The following is a 12170-nucleotide window of genomic DNA, read 5'->3' on the forward strand; positions in this document are numbered from 1 at the left end:
AGTGTTTTACTGTGGGAGAAATGGGGACCAGTAAATCAGTACTGCATTTTGTACAACTTTGTACGTGCTGTCAGGGTCATCATAATGTATTGCATTTGATGTATGGTGTTAACGCTGGGAGTACATACTGGTATGCAGGTCATGGGAGACATCCTTAGCTCGGTCTGGGATCACACTCCATATAGCTCCCAGCACACTCTAAACTCCTTGATTTAATCTTACAGACCCTCCCACACACACTACCTCTGTTTAAATATTTCCATCTGTCTGTGTCTAGTTGGCATTCTCCTCTCAGACCGTCAACCCCTAATCTCCTTTTCAAATTTAATCCACATTACAGTCATAAACATGCCACTTATTTGCTACAACAGACTACTGCTTAATTCATCATCTAGAAACCTTTCATAAATTCTTGCATGACTTCATGCTCACACAATCTCCGACATTTATCATTTTAAGAGATGCCATCTGCATGTGTCTTGCTACAGTATGTTAACCTTAAGCACTGAACTTCTGTAATCTTTGGTAATTATTTTTCACTTGTCATTTCTCACATTCCCACGCTTACTTTAAAAGCATCATTTTACATGTTTATGTCTTCATATGTTGACTCAGACATTAATGCATCCCAGGAGGTCGCTTTCCTCAGAAGTCCCCCATGATCGTTTCCAAGTCAATGCAGTTTTCATAAGTATTTTCTCCCACTTATACTGTCAAAAACTAAATCTGGAATTTTAGCTGTTTGGGTTTAGTTAACTAGTAAAGAAAAATACATTTTTACTATAATTCATGAACTCCAGTGTTAATAAACACAAATTTGTTTGTAGCCATGGTAGCGACTTGTCAATCACAAGGTAGCCACGCCCTAAAGCATCCCCCACTTTATCATCTATTTTTCTCTAAATGAGACCATGATTTACAACATGAAAACCATGCTGTATTGAAGACGACTTGTAACTAGTTAAACTAACTGGTTACTGAGGTAATAAATCAAGTGAGAAATAGGGTCATTTTCTCATAGAATTTTATACAATATGGACTTTAATGTGCAACCAGTGGAATTGGCCGCTGCTGGCCATTAGAAAGAATGCAGGTTTAAGGCACTTCCTCATTGGATTCACTTTTCAAGCCCGGAGGTTGCTGCTTGGGTAGTCTTGCATTGTCAGACCTTCCTCCACAGCGCTGTGGAGAAAGGTCTGGCTACTAGTCCACACAACATTCCGGGATAGGAGAAAAACGTGCTCTGGTTTATTGGCATTTCTCTAAACCAATCATAATCGTCTTGGGTGACGCTAAGCGCCGGATGGAGCAACGGTGCCTCTGCAAAATACTGTAGCCTCTGGAAGAAACTTGTCTTGGTGGAACATGTGCTCGTTCAAAAGTAGTTTTAGTCGTGCAGCAGAAAACTCAGATTGGACAGATAGTCTAGCTAGCTGTCTGGATTTACCCTGCAGAGATCTGAGGAGCAGTTAACCATAGTCCTCAGAAATCCACCGGAGTTTAAAATGCCAACACAAAGAAAGCGGAAGGTGACGGACATCCGGCCGAACATGAGGAACATCCGGCGGAATTTCCACCGGGCACCGGAGCAATACCGGAAATGAAACATTGTTGATATAGATTGCTGCTTGGGTGAAGTCAGGGCTCTGTGCAGGTCAGTCAAGTTCTTCCACACCAAACTAGAAACAATACATGCGTCTAGTGTTGCAGTGGTGAGATCAACGAGTGAAATCCAACACTCAACTATGATTCAAAACCTCAGGTACCTACGGCAGAACTCCTGTTAACCCTTTGCTACGACTATAAATCCAGTTTTAGAAGTGCTAGGAAAGTTTTTTTGAACATTGGAGAGAGCAAGGCTAACTGTTTTTAGCCTTTATGCAAAGCTAAGCCAATCCCTGCCAATAGCTACATATGTACATATTTCCCAAAATGTTGAAGTAATTTTTTTTTCTCTTATTGCTTCAATTGAAATTAAGGGGCCCGGTCCTAACCACAAACAGCCCTAGACCAAAAGTGAACAGGAGTGTCCACATACTTTTGGCCATATAGTGTTATGGAAGTAGACAAAATGTCCAGTTAAAATAACATTAGGCAATCAGCGCCAAAAGAAACATGATGCTGAAACAGGTGGCACCATGCTGCTTCATTAGATTAGGGCTTTTAAGATTCATACAGAATTTATTTTCTCTCTCTTTCTCATGTTGCTACAGATCCAGTCAATGTTTATGAAAAACATTGCTCAAACACCGCCCTCTTCTTTCCTTTTGCCTCCCCTGTGTGGTGTAGGCTTCCAGGATAATGTATACATTTACACCGACGGGGCTGTTTAAGGGCAGTCGTCTCACTCACTGTGCCGTCCTCACCTGACCTGATTTGAGAGAAAGGAGGGAAATGTATGGGCAACAGGAAGGGGAGGGGAGTGGACTCACACTTACATAAGAGGCCTCTAATGCATACAGAGCACATGCTACATGTGCATGGCTGTCCTTGATGCTCTATGGTGAGCGCTGATGAAAACAAAAGACGGAGAGACTGGGAGGATTAGACAGACTGAGAAATAGAGATGCGACTAGGAAAAAGAAAGCTACTGTTGGAGCCGATCCATGTAAGATTCTTTAGAAGGAGAGAGTGTGTACAAGAGAGTGAAAGAGACAGAGGGGGAGACAGGGGGAGAGGTATTAGTAGGCCATCCTGTCTCCCTTGGGCCCCCAGTACTTGGATTTGCATTCTTCTGCTCCACTATCCTGGTAAACACACATGTTCATGTCTACGTGAAGTTCTTTTTAGTTTGCAAAGAATAGAGTACAAACAGAGATGAAAATAAAGCTGCTGGCTGACATGCATGGACCATGTTCAGTACTCCATGTACTTTGTGAAGCTGTGGTTGTGTGCATGTGTGTAGTTGAGCACGTGAGGAAAAAAAACAGGGTTGGGAAAAAAAAGGGTGTCTGCAAACAGTCCTTGAGATTCAAGAATATACTGAAATTGACAGCACAGCTGGCTGCAATGTTCTCCTGCTGCTGAGTGGAAAATTCCTGCCATGACAGAGCATGAAGTGTGTGCATGTGAGAGGGGGTGTGCGCATGACACACACATGAGAGAGAGAGGGAGGAAAGGAGGAGGGCAATCGGAGGCTGGGCTATCGTCCAAACAGCAAGCGTGGGATTGGTTGGCGGAAAAGCTGCCTTTGTGAGATCACAGCCCCCACAACAGCTTCCACCCACATGGCGGACTTTGTGTGAAAAGATCCACCCTGCTGCCCACACCAAGTTAATAAAAACAAACCTGTGTTCTTAAGGAAGTGCAACCTTCAAGTCATTCACATCACAGTGCTGCACACTAGTAAACCCAATAACACTCTAAGCTATATATGAGTCAGAGTGGACCTTTCAGTTGTCCTTCATACACATGCAGTTAAAACTAAGTAGACATTGGCAGAAAAGTTCTGTTCAAAACAAATACCTAAAAGCCCTCTATCTAGTACTTCACAAATTTGAGAAAACGTCTGTAAGTGTCAATTGAGAACTTCTTTTCTTTTAAGTTGAACTAATCAATATTTTTATGTTAAAACTGTTTCAAGTGATGCAGCCTAATGTAAAAAGCCCGAAGAGAATTATCAGTAGACTCTGCAGTTTCCCCTGAGCTCTATGGAGCGCTTTAGTGTCTTTTAGCTCATTTTTTTTTGTTTTATGTATAGTAAAACAAAAACACAGTGGACTATTTAGCAGCTAAAGAGGCAGATATTTCCCTTTCAGGAGTTGATCGAGACCAAAAACAGAATAAAAAGGAGAGTGAATCTTGGGTTAACATTCGTCAGGTGGCAAGAAACACAAATTAATTGTGTTTAAATTAATTAATTTTCCCAGGAATGTCGCCACAGACACCCAGTTCGTAATATTGCAAATGCAGGGCTCAATCACCATTGTGTTACCTCATTCTGCGATAGATAGTGACTTAACAGACATGTAGTACTGTGGAAAAGTTTTAGGCAGGTATGAAAAAATGCTGTAAACTAAGAATGCTTTCAAAAATGGAAGTGTTAATAGTTTATTTTCATCAATTAACAAAATGCAGTGAATGAACAGAAGAGAAATCTAAACCAAATCAATATTTGGTGTGACCACCCTTTGCCTTCAAGACAGCATCAATTCTTCTAGGTACACATGCACAAAGTTTTTGAAGGAACTCGGGTGGTAGGTTGTTCCAAAGATCTTGGAGAACTAACCACAGATCTTCTGTGGCTGTAGGCTTCCTCAAATCCTTGTGTCTCTTCATGTTATCCCAGACAGACTCAATGATGCTGAGATCAGGGCTCTGTGGGGGCCATGCCATCACTTCCAGGACTTCTTGTTCTTCTTTACGCTGAAGATAGTTCTTAATGACCTTGGCTGTATGTTTGGGGTCGTTTTGCTGCTGCAGAATAAATTTGGGGCCAATCATACGCCTCCCTGATGGTATTGCATGATGGATAAGTATCTGCCTGTATTTCTCAGCATTGAGGACACCATTAATCCTGACCAAATCTACAGCTCCATTTGCAGAAATGCAGCCCCAAACTTGCAAGGAACCTTCACCATGCTTCACTGTTGCCTGCAGACACTCATTGTACCGCTCTCCAGCCCTTCGGCAAACAACCTGCCTTCTGCTACAGCCAAATATTTCAAAGTTTGACTCATCAGTCCAGAGCACCTGCTGCCATTTTTCTGCAACCAAGTTCCTATGTTTTCATGCATAATTGAGTTGCTTGGCCTTGTTTCTATGTCGGAGGTATGGCTTTTTGGCTGCAACTCTTCGATAAAGACCACTTCTGGCCTGACTTCTCCGGACAGTGGATGGGTGTATCTGGGTCCCACTGGTTTCTGCCAGTTCTGAGCTGATGGCACTGCTTTTGAATGGAAATAAGCTTGATGTGTTTTTCACATAAGTTTCCTTGGCCGACCACTGCGTCTACGATCCTCAACGTTGCCCGTTTCTTTGTGCTTTTTCAAAAGAGCTTGAACAGCACATCTTGAAACACCAGTCTGCTTTGAAATATTTGTCTGGGAGAGACCTTGCTGATTCAGTATAACTACCTATATACTATAATTGGTTGATCATACACCTGACTAAATCCTACAAAATCCCTGACTTTTTGCAAGGACCTATAAGAATTGATGCTGGTTTGAAGGCAAAGGGTAGTAAAACCAAATATTGATGTGATTTAGATTTTTCTTTTTTTCGCTCACTTTGCATTTTGTAAATTGATAAAAATAAACAATCATTTATATTTTTGAAAACATTCTTAGTTTACAGCATTTTTTCACACCTGCCTAAGACTTTTGCACAGTACTATATGTAATGGAAAATTATACATATATATATATATATATATATATATATATATATATATATATATATATATATATATATATATGTTCTTTATTATTCTAAAGCTTTACATAAAATGGAACGTGTCAGATGAATACTTACTTTTTGTCTACGGTAGTACATGAACATACCATTTACCCTCCCAAATAGGTTGGGGATAGAGTCAACTAGCAGAATCCATTTCGGAAATATTTTTATTTATTTATTTACTTCATTTACAATTGTCTGTATGTTTTCCATTAGTATTTTGCATATACTGTGTTTTATTTATGTTCTTATACTCTCCTGCATACAGTTTGAACAAAGCTGTTTGTCTTCAAAGTTATTAAAAGTTGACGTTTTACAGTAGGGTTATGATTATAATGTTTATAATAAGACCATTTGCTCTTTATCATTTGACCACCAGATAGATGGTGATACACTTTGAGACTGGACATGTCACCCTCAAGTGACCCTTTACAACCTGACTCTTCACTGCAGACTTTTACTTCACATTATCATTTACGTTGTCTTGTGCCACAGGTCGGACTTGTACAGGAAACCAATAACTCTTCAACCATAAATCCCATTTTACGTGGTACATTTTCTGCCTCATAAGACATATTACTCCATCTTTGTACCGTATGAGTTTAAGGTGTCACAAGGAAGCTGATGACAATTTGCTGCGCTGCTGGGTTGCTAATCCAAATTGCCCCAATCTGCAGCAAAAGCATAAATCATACATCCATGACATGAGGATTTACAAGGCAAGTGTTACAATGTAGATTTTTTTCCCCAGCATTTCAGTGAAACAGAACAGGCTGGCGCTCACTGAGGGGGGATAACTCATCATCAGCAGAGACAATGATTTTTTGTTGTTGTTGGACTAAGTGTGCAGGCCAACAGCCATCCCATCTGTGACGACAACTCATTCTGGGTTGAAGAACTAGCAGTCATAGCCTTGTGACCAGCTGTCTCTCACTGGGAAACCTCACGGCACTCTGAAAGACATCTGATTTGATCTGTCGATAAGTCAGACAGGACGTGCTGTGACATGCGCTGATGAACTGAGCAGTGCTGCCAGCGCCTGTCTTTCACGCTGACACAGATTTGACCAGACAAACCGTGTTTACTCCTCATTTAGCCATTATTTCAGCCCACCGACTTTCTGCTGCATGCAACTGTAAAGAACATTGTTTTTCCAATTATGCAAATATTTTTCACCAAATGGAGATGCTCGCATACCGCTGGCGAACATAGCTGTCCTCAATCTAAGTAGGATTAAGTGCTCATCTTGGATTATGCTACGCGGGGACATTTACATTTTCATCTATTATTACTGAAACCTGTGTCAGGACTGCAGAGCATGTTTGAGTGAAGATTTAAAAGTGTTGATGCAGTGATAATGTACTTTGCATCTTTAATATTGGCCAAATGATCAATTCAGAGTCACATAGCCCTCTATTTTACGAACATGCCCAGCTATCCCATCTTTAATTTCACCAATCTGGATTGAACACATGATACAGTCATGATAGAGAAATGACATGTCATTTATTCCCTTGTACAGTGACTCCATCAGTCAACAATTACAACTGCATATAACAAGAGACAATGAGGTGATAACAAGAAGGTTTTTGTGGGTTTAATTTATTAGTCCATTAATTAAAACCCTCCAGCACATGATGTAGCCTGCTGGAGAACTGAGAGCCAATAACAGCCCAAAGAACCAGTGAGATGTAAGTTTAGTCACATATTTATTACATAAATATATAGTAAAATAGACCAGCGACAATTACCATAAAAATATCTTCCTTTAAAACCCTGACCATAAACAAAGATTTGAAAATCACACATTGACATTTACGAGCACGCTGATTGTCTGGACCTGTCGTAAGCAGCCCACCACAAATACCTGACATCACACCACCCACTGGACTCTTTTTGGGAGGCGGAGAAGGAGGGGGAAACAGGGGAGGGGAAGGGGTGCTGAGGAACTGCAGGGGATTGGGTAATCACAGGGAGGACAGGTCCAGGTGAGAAAGGGTTTGGTGTGATGGAGGTCTGGGTGGTGTGAGAGGAGATCACAGTAGATAATCGGAGGTTTCCTGTGCATGTGGGTGTTTATTTGAAAAACAAGACAGTGAGTAATTATGTAGCCCAGAGAGTGTTGCCTAAAGCTTGACTGTATGTCATTTGAAATAAATCCTAACTATTGTTCCTTTATTTGCACGACTGTGAAAGTGGTGTCAAAGGAGAGTTAAACAAAGAGAGAAACAGAGATGAAAGGAACAAAACCTGGGACTAATATAATATATATTATATTTTCAGATAACCTACTTCTCGTGTTCTGGTTTAACATGCACCAAATACCAGGAGGCTGGGGTTTGTGGTATCAGGGCCATTTCAGAGTATCCCGTACAATGTCAGTCACAGAAACAGAATCAACTTTTAAATACTTTCTCCTACTCTTCGTATTACACTGAAAATATATGAATATCTGGCACCTCTGGATAAAGACTAAAGGAGAGATCTCTACTGTTAGTACATTGAATGGCCATGTGTTTCCCTGCATGTCCTGTGTTCAGTGTTTTGCAGTAGACTAGCCTAGGATGTATCTGCAAACTCTGCTATACGCTGCAAGCGCAATGTTTTCATTTTACTCTGGATTTCTATTCCCTTTTGGCTTCTTATTTTCTCTAGAAATCTCTCCTTAGCATGTCCTAATATGGGGCCATGATATGTACAAACCTGGACATTTTAGTAACCCACCGGCTCATGAAATTCATTCAATACCATTATCATGGAATGCAATCTTCTTAGTGACTTACAAGGTGGTAAAAGTATGTGAGCGTAGTTCCAAAACAATTTTTTCTGACCAAGAAATCCCTCTAAAGTCAATGCCATAATGTATTATAAGAACTGGATACTAAACTCCAAGATGACACCCTTTCACTTGAATGAAAATTTCTCCGTGAGCTCATCTCTGGCCTCTGGCAAAGAGGAATGAGTAATTATGCAGTTTGAGGCGTCCTGTCAAAAGTTTTTCAGAGGTCTCTTTTATAATGGCGCTCCATGGGGTAAATGCTTTTTTTTTTCATTGCAGTAATGGCCACTGGGACACATTTGCAGTAAGGCTGAGTGGCAGCACTGCATCCAGCTCAACTAAATGTGTTCATTGTCAATACAAAGCATGTAAGAAATGCTGAAACTGGTGCCCAGAAGACATATTAAAGCAATTCTACTGAATAAAACAACAGACTCCTTTACATATAGAGGAAGAAATCTTGCGGCATCTGATTGATTGATTTCACATGGCATACACTGACTTTAGAGACCTTTCTTGGTTATTTTGTGGGTACTTGGCACTTGCCTAACACTAATATTACATAAATATTTTTATTAAAGAGGAGACCTTTCTCAGTCAAAGTAATGTGTGATTTTTTTTTTACTTTAACATATAATTTTCCACCTTATGAGTCACTTAGATTGCCTTTAACCTTCCGTAATTTGATGAGCTGCTGAGTGACTGTAATGTACGGGTTTCGGGACATGCCCATCTAGGACCGTTATACGCATGATGGCCCTGGATCAGGACAATGCTTCAGTTTTTTGCACTTAGTTGTTCCCAGTTATCTGTAGAGATAATAGGACTTGCCTGGTTTATAGTTTGCATGGAGAGCTGCGACAACAGGGTAACACACTTTCAACATAACAGACAAAAACACCTCACATCCCGTCTTTGGCACCTTCCGACTTATCCTGATCCTGACCGGACAGGCTGTGACCCCTGAGTGTCTGCAGAACACATGCTAGTTTTCCCAGCAGCCTCTGCAGTCACAGTGAAACAAGGAACTCTTGAAGGAGTGATACAAAAGTAAGAAAGGTAGTTAGCTAGTTTGCATGTTTCTTTTTTGTAGGTTTAGTGCTGGTTAGAAATGATGAAGTTATAGTATGTTTGAATAGTCACAAATATACTGAGCAGGCGGTCCTTGAGAAAATCCAAGAAAAAAAGTCAATTCCAAAAGAAACAACAAATCAAAACGTAACCCCAAGAGGACTCCACCTCTGCAGATTTTGCTTTTCAGCATTACTCTATTGGTTGAATTTGCTGAAAGATCTTAACACACGGTTTGCTAAATGGGTTGAAATGCACTGTCCAGACCTTCAGGCATCTTTGTGTTTAATCAAGACAAAGTAAACTCCTGCACACTGTCGATGCTTACAGTCCATTCATTTAGATCTATATTAAAGTGTTTATTTTTTCTTGATTTATCATGAAATCATTTTTCATTTTGAGATGATCTACTAGGACACTGGGTTGTAGAATAGTGAATACAGACACATAGACAGTTCATAGACCTTTGTACAACATAACCCCATCTATAAATTAAATCTGACATGGAAACTTCTACCAGCACCAGCCACTGCATACAAGACATAGAACTTGTTGCGTCCACCAGGTATTTTTTAGCGAAATACTGGTCCCGCTGTTGAAGAAACAAACTTTGAAGCAAAGTGTGTTTTTGCTAAATGTTTTTAACAACATACTATAAGCATGCTAAGCTGTCTGTACATGCAACACTTGCCATGGTAAAACAGTGTGAGCAAAAAAAGGTGGTACAGTAGAGAAGATGTTCCCAGTGGTCATGGAGCCTTAAAGAGGTGGTTGTTGGTGATTTGCTGGTGCAGTATAAAGTGGCTTGGACCTGCTACAGAGTGGAAACGGTTCATAAGTTGACCCCTTTCTTTAGGTTTCAAGGTGAGCTGAGCAGAGACCATTTCCTCTGGTTTTGCATACAACCGTAGGCTTATGTACTGTATGTGCCAAGAGAGCTGATAGTGTATGTGCTCTGAGGGTGTTTGACAGAACAGACAAGGGAGATATGTTGGACCAAGAGCAGAGGGAGGAACGAGGACAGAAAGCACCTTTTGAGGCCGGTTTATCAAACCTGAGCAGTTCTGAACCAATTCAAAACCTTATTTTCAACCTGACAAACATTGCATATTTTTTCTTATAATCACAGAGCTTCTCTAACTACCATACAATTTACATAATGTATCTAATCTCTATCTCTGATTAGACTATTACAAGATGAGCTAATTTGTGTACATTCTTAGCTGTCTAGGCATGTGATTTCCCACCCGTTTACAAAAATATCCTCATGACTATAAATCTCCTTGTAGATCGTCCGAGCAGCACAAAACCGCCACAACACCACCTGTAAGTGCTTTTAGTTCTGTCTTGGGATTTGGTGTACCAGGCAACGGTTTGAAAACAGGAAAGTGATCCGCTCAAAGCTTTTCATAATGTCTAGCGGCCAGATAGTAGTGCAGGGCAGCGAATGGAGCTCCATGGGCCATTAGAGGAGGGACGGTGTGAGGTGGTGTAGTGTTATCTCATGATCAATACAACTCTCTATTTACACAATGCCTCTTACTCAGCCATTAACACATAACAGTCACAATTTAAACTGAACGCGTATCTAATGTTTAAGTGTCGATGATGCGCCCAATAAGCAGATTTGGCACTTTGATTATTCAGCTCATTAGGGCTTAAATATTCTCAAGTGATTTATTTTTGTGCTAATGTGGCCACAAAGGAAGTATTGGCTTAGATTTAGTCAATTAATATTGTGTGTTGCAATCACCTAAAAATCACTCTCGGGAATCGTCAACTGTTACCACCCAGCACACTAATTCACTCTTTACCAGAGATCCAACTCCACAGCATGCATTTTCTATGTGCAAGCCTTTATAATAAATCCTCTAGTGCCCTATGAAACATGCATGTAATAAAATACTGCAGAGGAGGGATACTATTGCAATCAATAAGGCCATTACTTGGAAAGAGAAACAACACTCCAAAGCATTGAACTGCAGGCGCGGCAGTATTCTGCTCTGGTCTGGCTTTTGTTTGTGGGAATCCTTGCAGCTTTTCTTAAATATTACCCACTCTTGCAATTCAGTTTTCATCTCCTACAACCGCACCACTCACACATATAAATGGCTCCCCTTTTTTACTGATACCTGCTGAACACATTATTTACATTCTTCAAAATAAATAATACAACTCTATGACAGGACTGTGTTTCACAGACTTCAGCCATGTACCGCGGCCTAAAAAGGTGCTTTTGGGTGTTCGAGAGGGAAAGAGAAGAAATGTTGATCAGACATCAGGACTTTTGTTGCAGAGCGTTCACACACAGAACACAGTTCTCTCACATGAGCACGAACATTGTACATGCACAGCCTTGGTTTTAGCCATGCCAACCTCTCAGAACATCACAAAGTTAAACAGTAAGCACACTGGAACAGGATGGACCCACGTACGGCTATATATACACCATTACTCAAATGGGTGAGGGAGAGCCGGATATTGCAGCTGGCACTTTGAGTGCAAAGACTAGACTGTTACTGATAGTTAGGGCTGAATTTGCCTTTGTACACTCTGGCACTCGTTTATGAGAAAAGTCAAAATCTTTTATTAATTTATGATCAAGCTGAATTTTTAAAGTTTAAATAGGTTGGCTTGACTGAAAAAGACACAAATCTTGTGTGTTTTCACTGTGCTATGGAAGCCCATTTCTGCCAGAAAGAAAAGGTTAAAAAGTTAGGGATGATAGAAATAAAAAAATACTTATGGTAATGTAGTAGGTTGAAAAGGCTGTATGTTTAGTTTTTGTTTAAACAGACAACCCCCCAATTTTTGTTTAATATTTGAACCATTGTAACTAATCCTTACAGACTTATTGAAGCTATTACGCTTCCACGTCAGTAGATGGCGCTGCTGTGGATCCATTAGGGAGACCGTAGCTCTT

Source organism: Sander lucioperca, chromosome 22, assembly GCF_008315115.2.
Source record: "Sander lucioperca isolate FBNREF2018 chromosome 22, SLUC_FBN_1.2, whole genome shotgun sequence".
In the NCBI taxonomy this organism is placed as follows: domain Eukaryota; kingdom Metazoa; phylum Chordata; class Actinopteri; order Perciformes; family Percidae; genus Sander; species Sander lucioperca.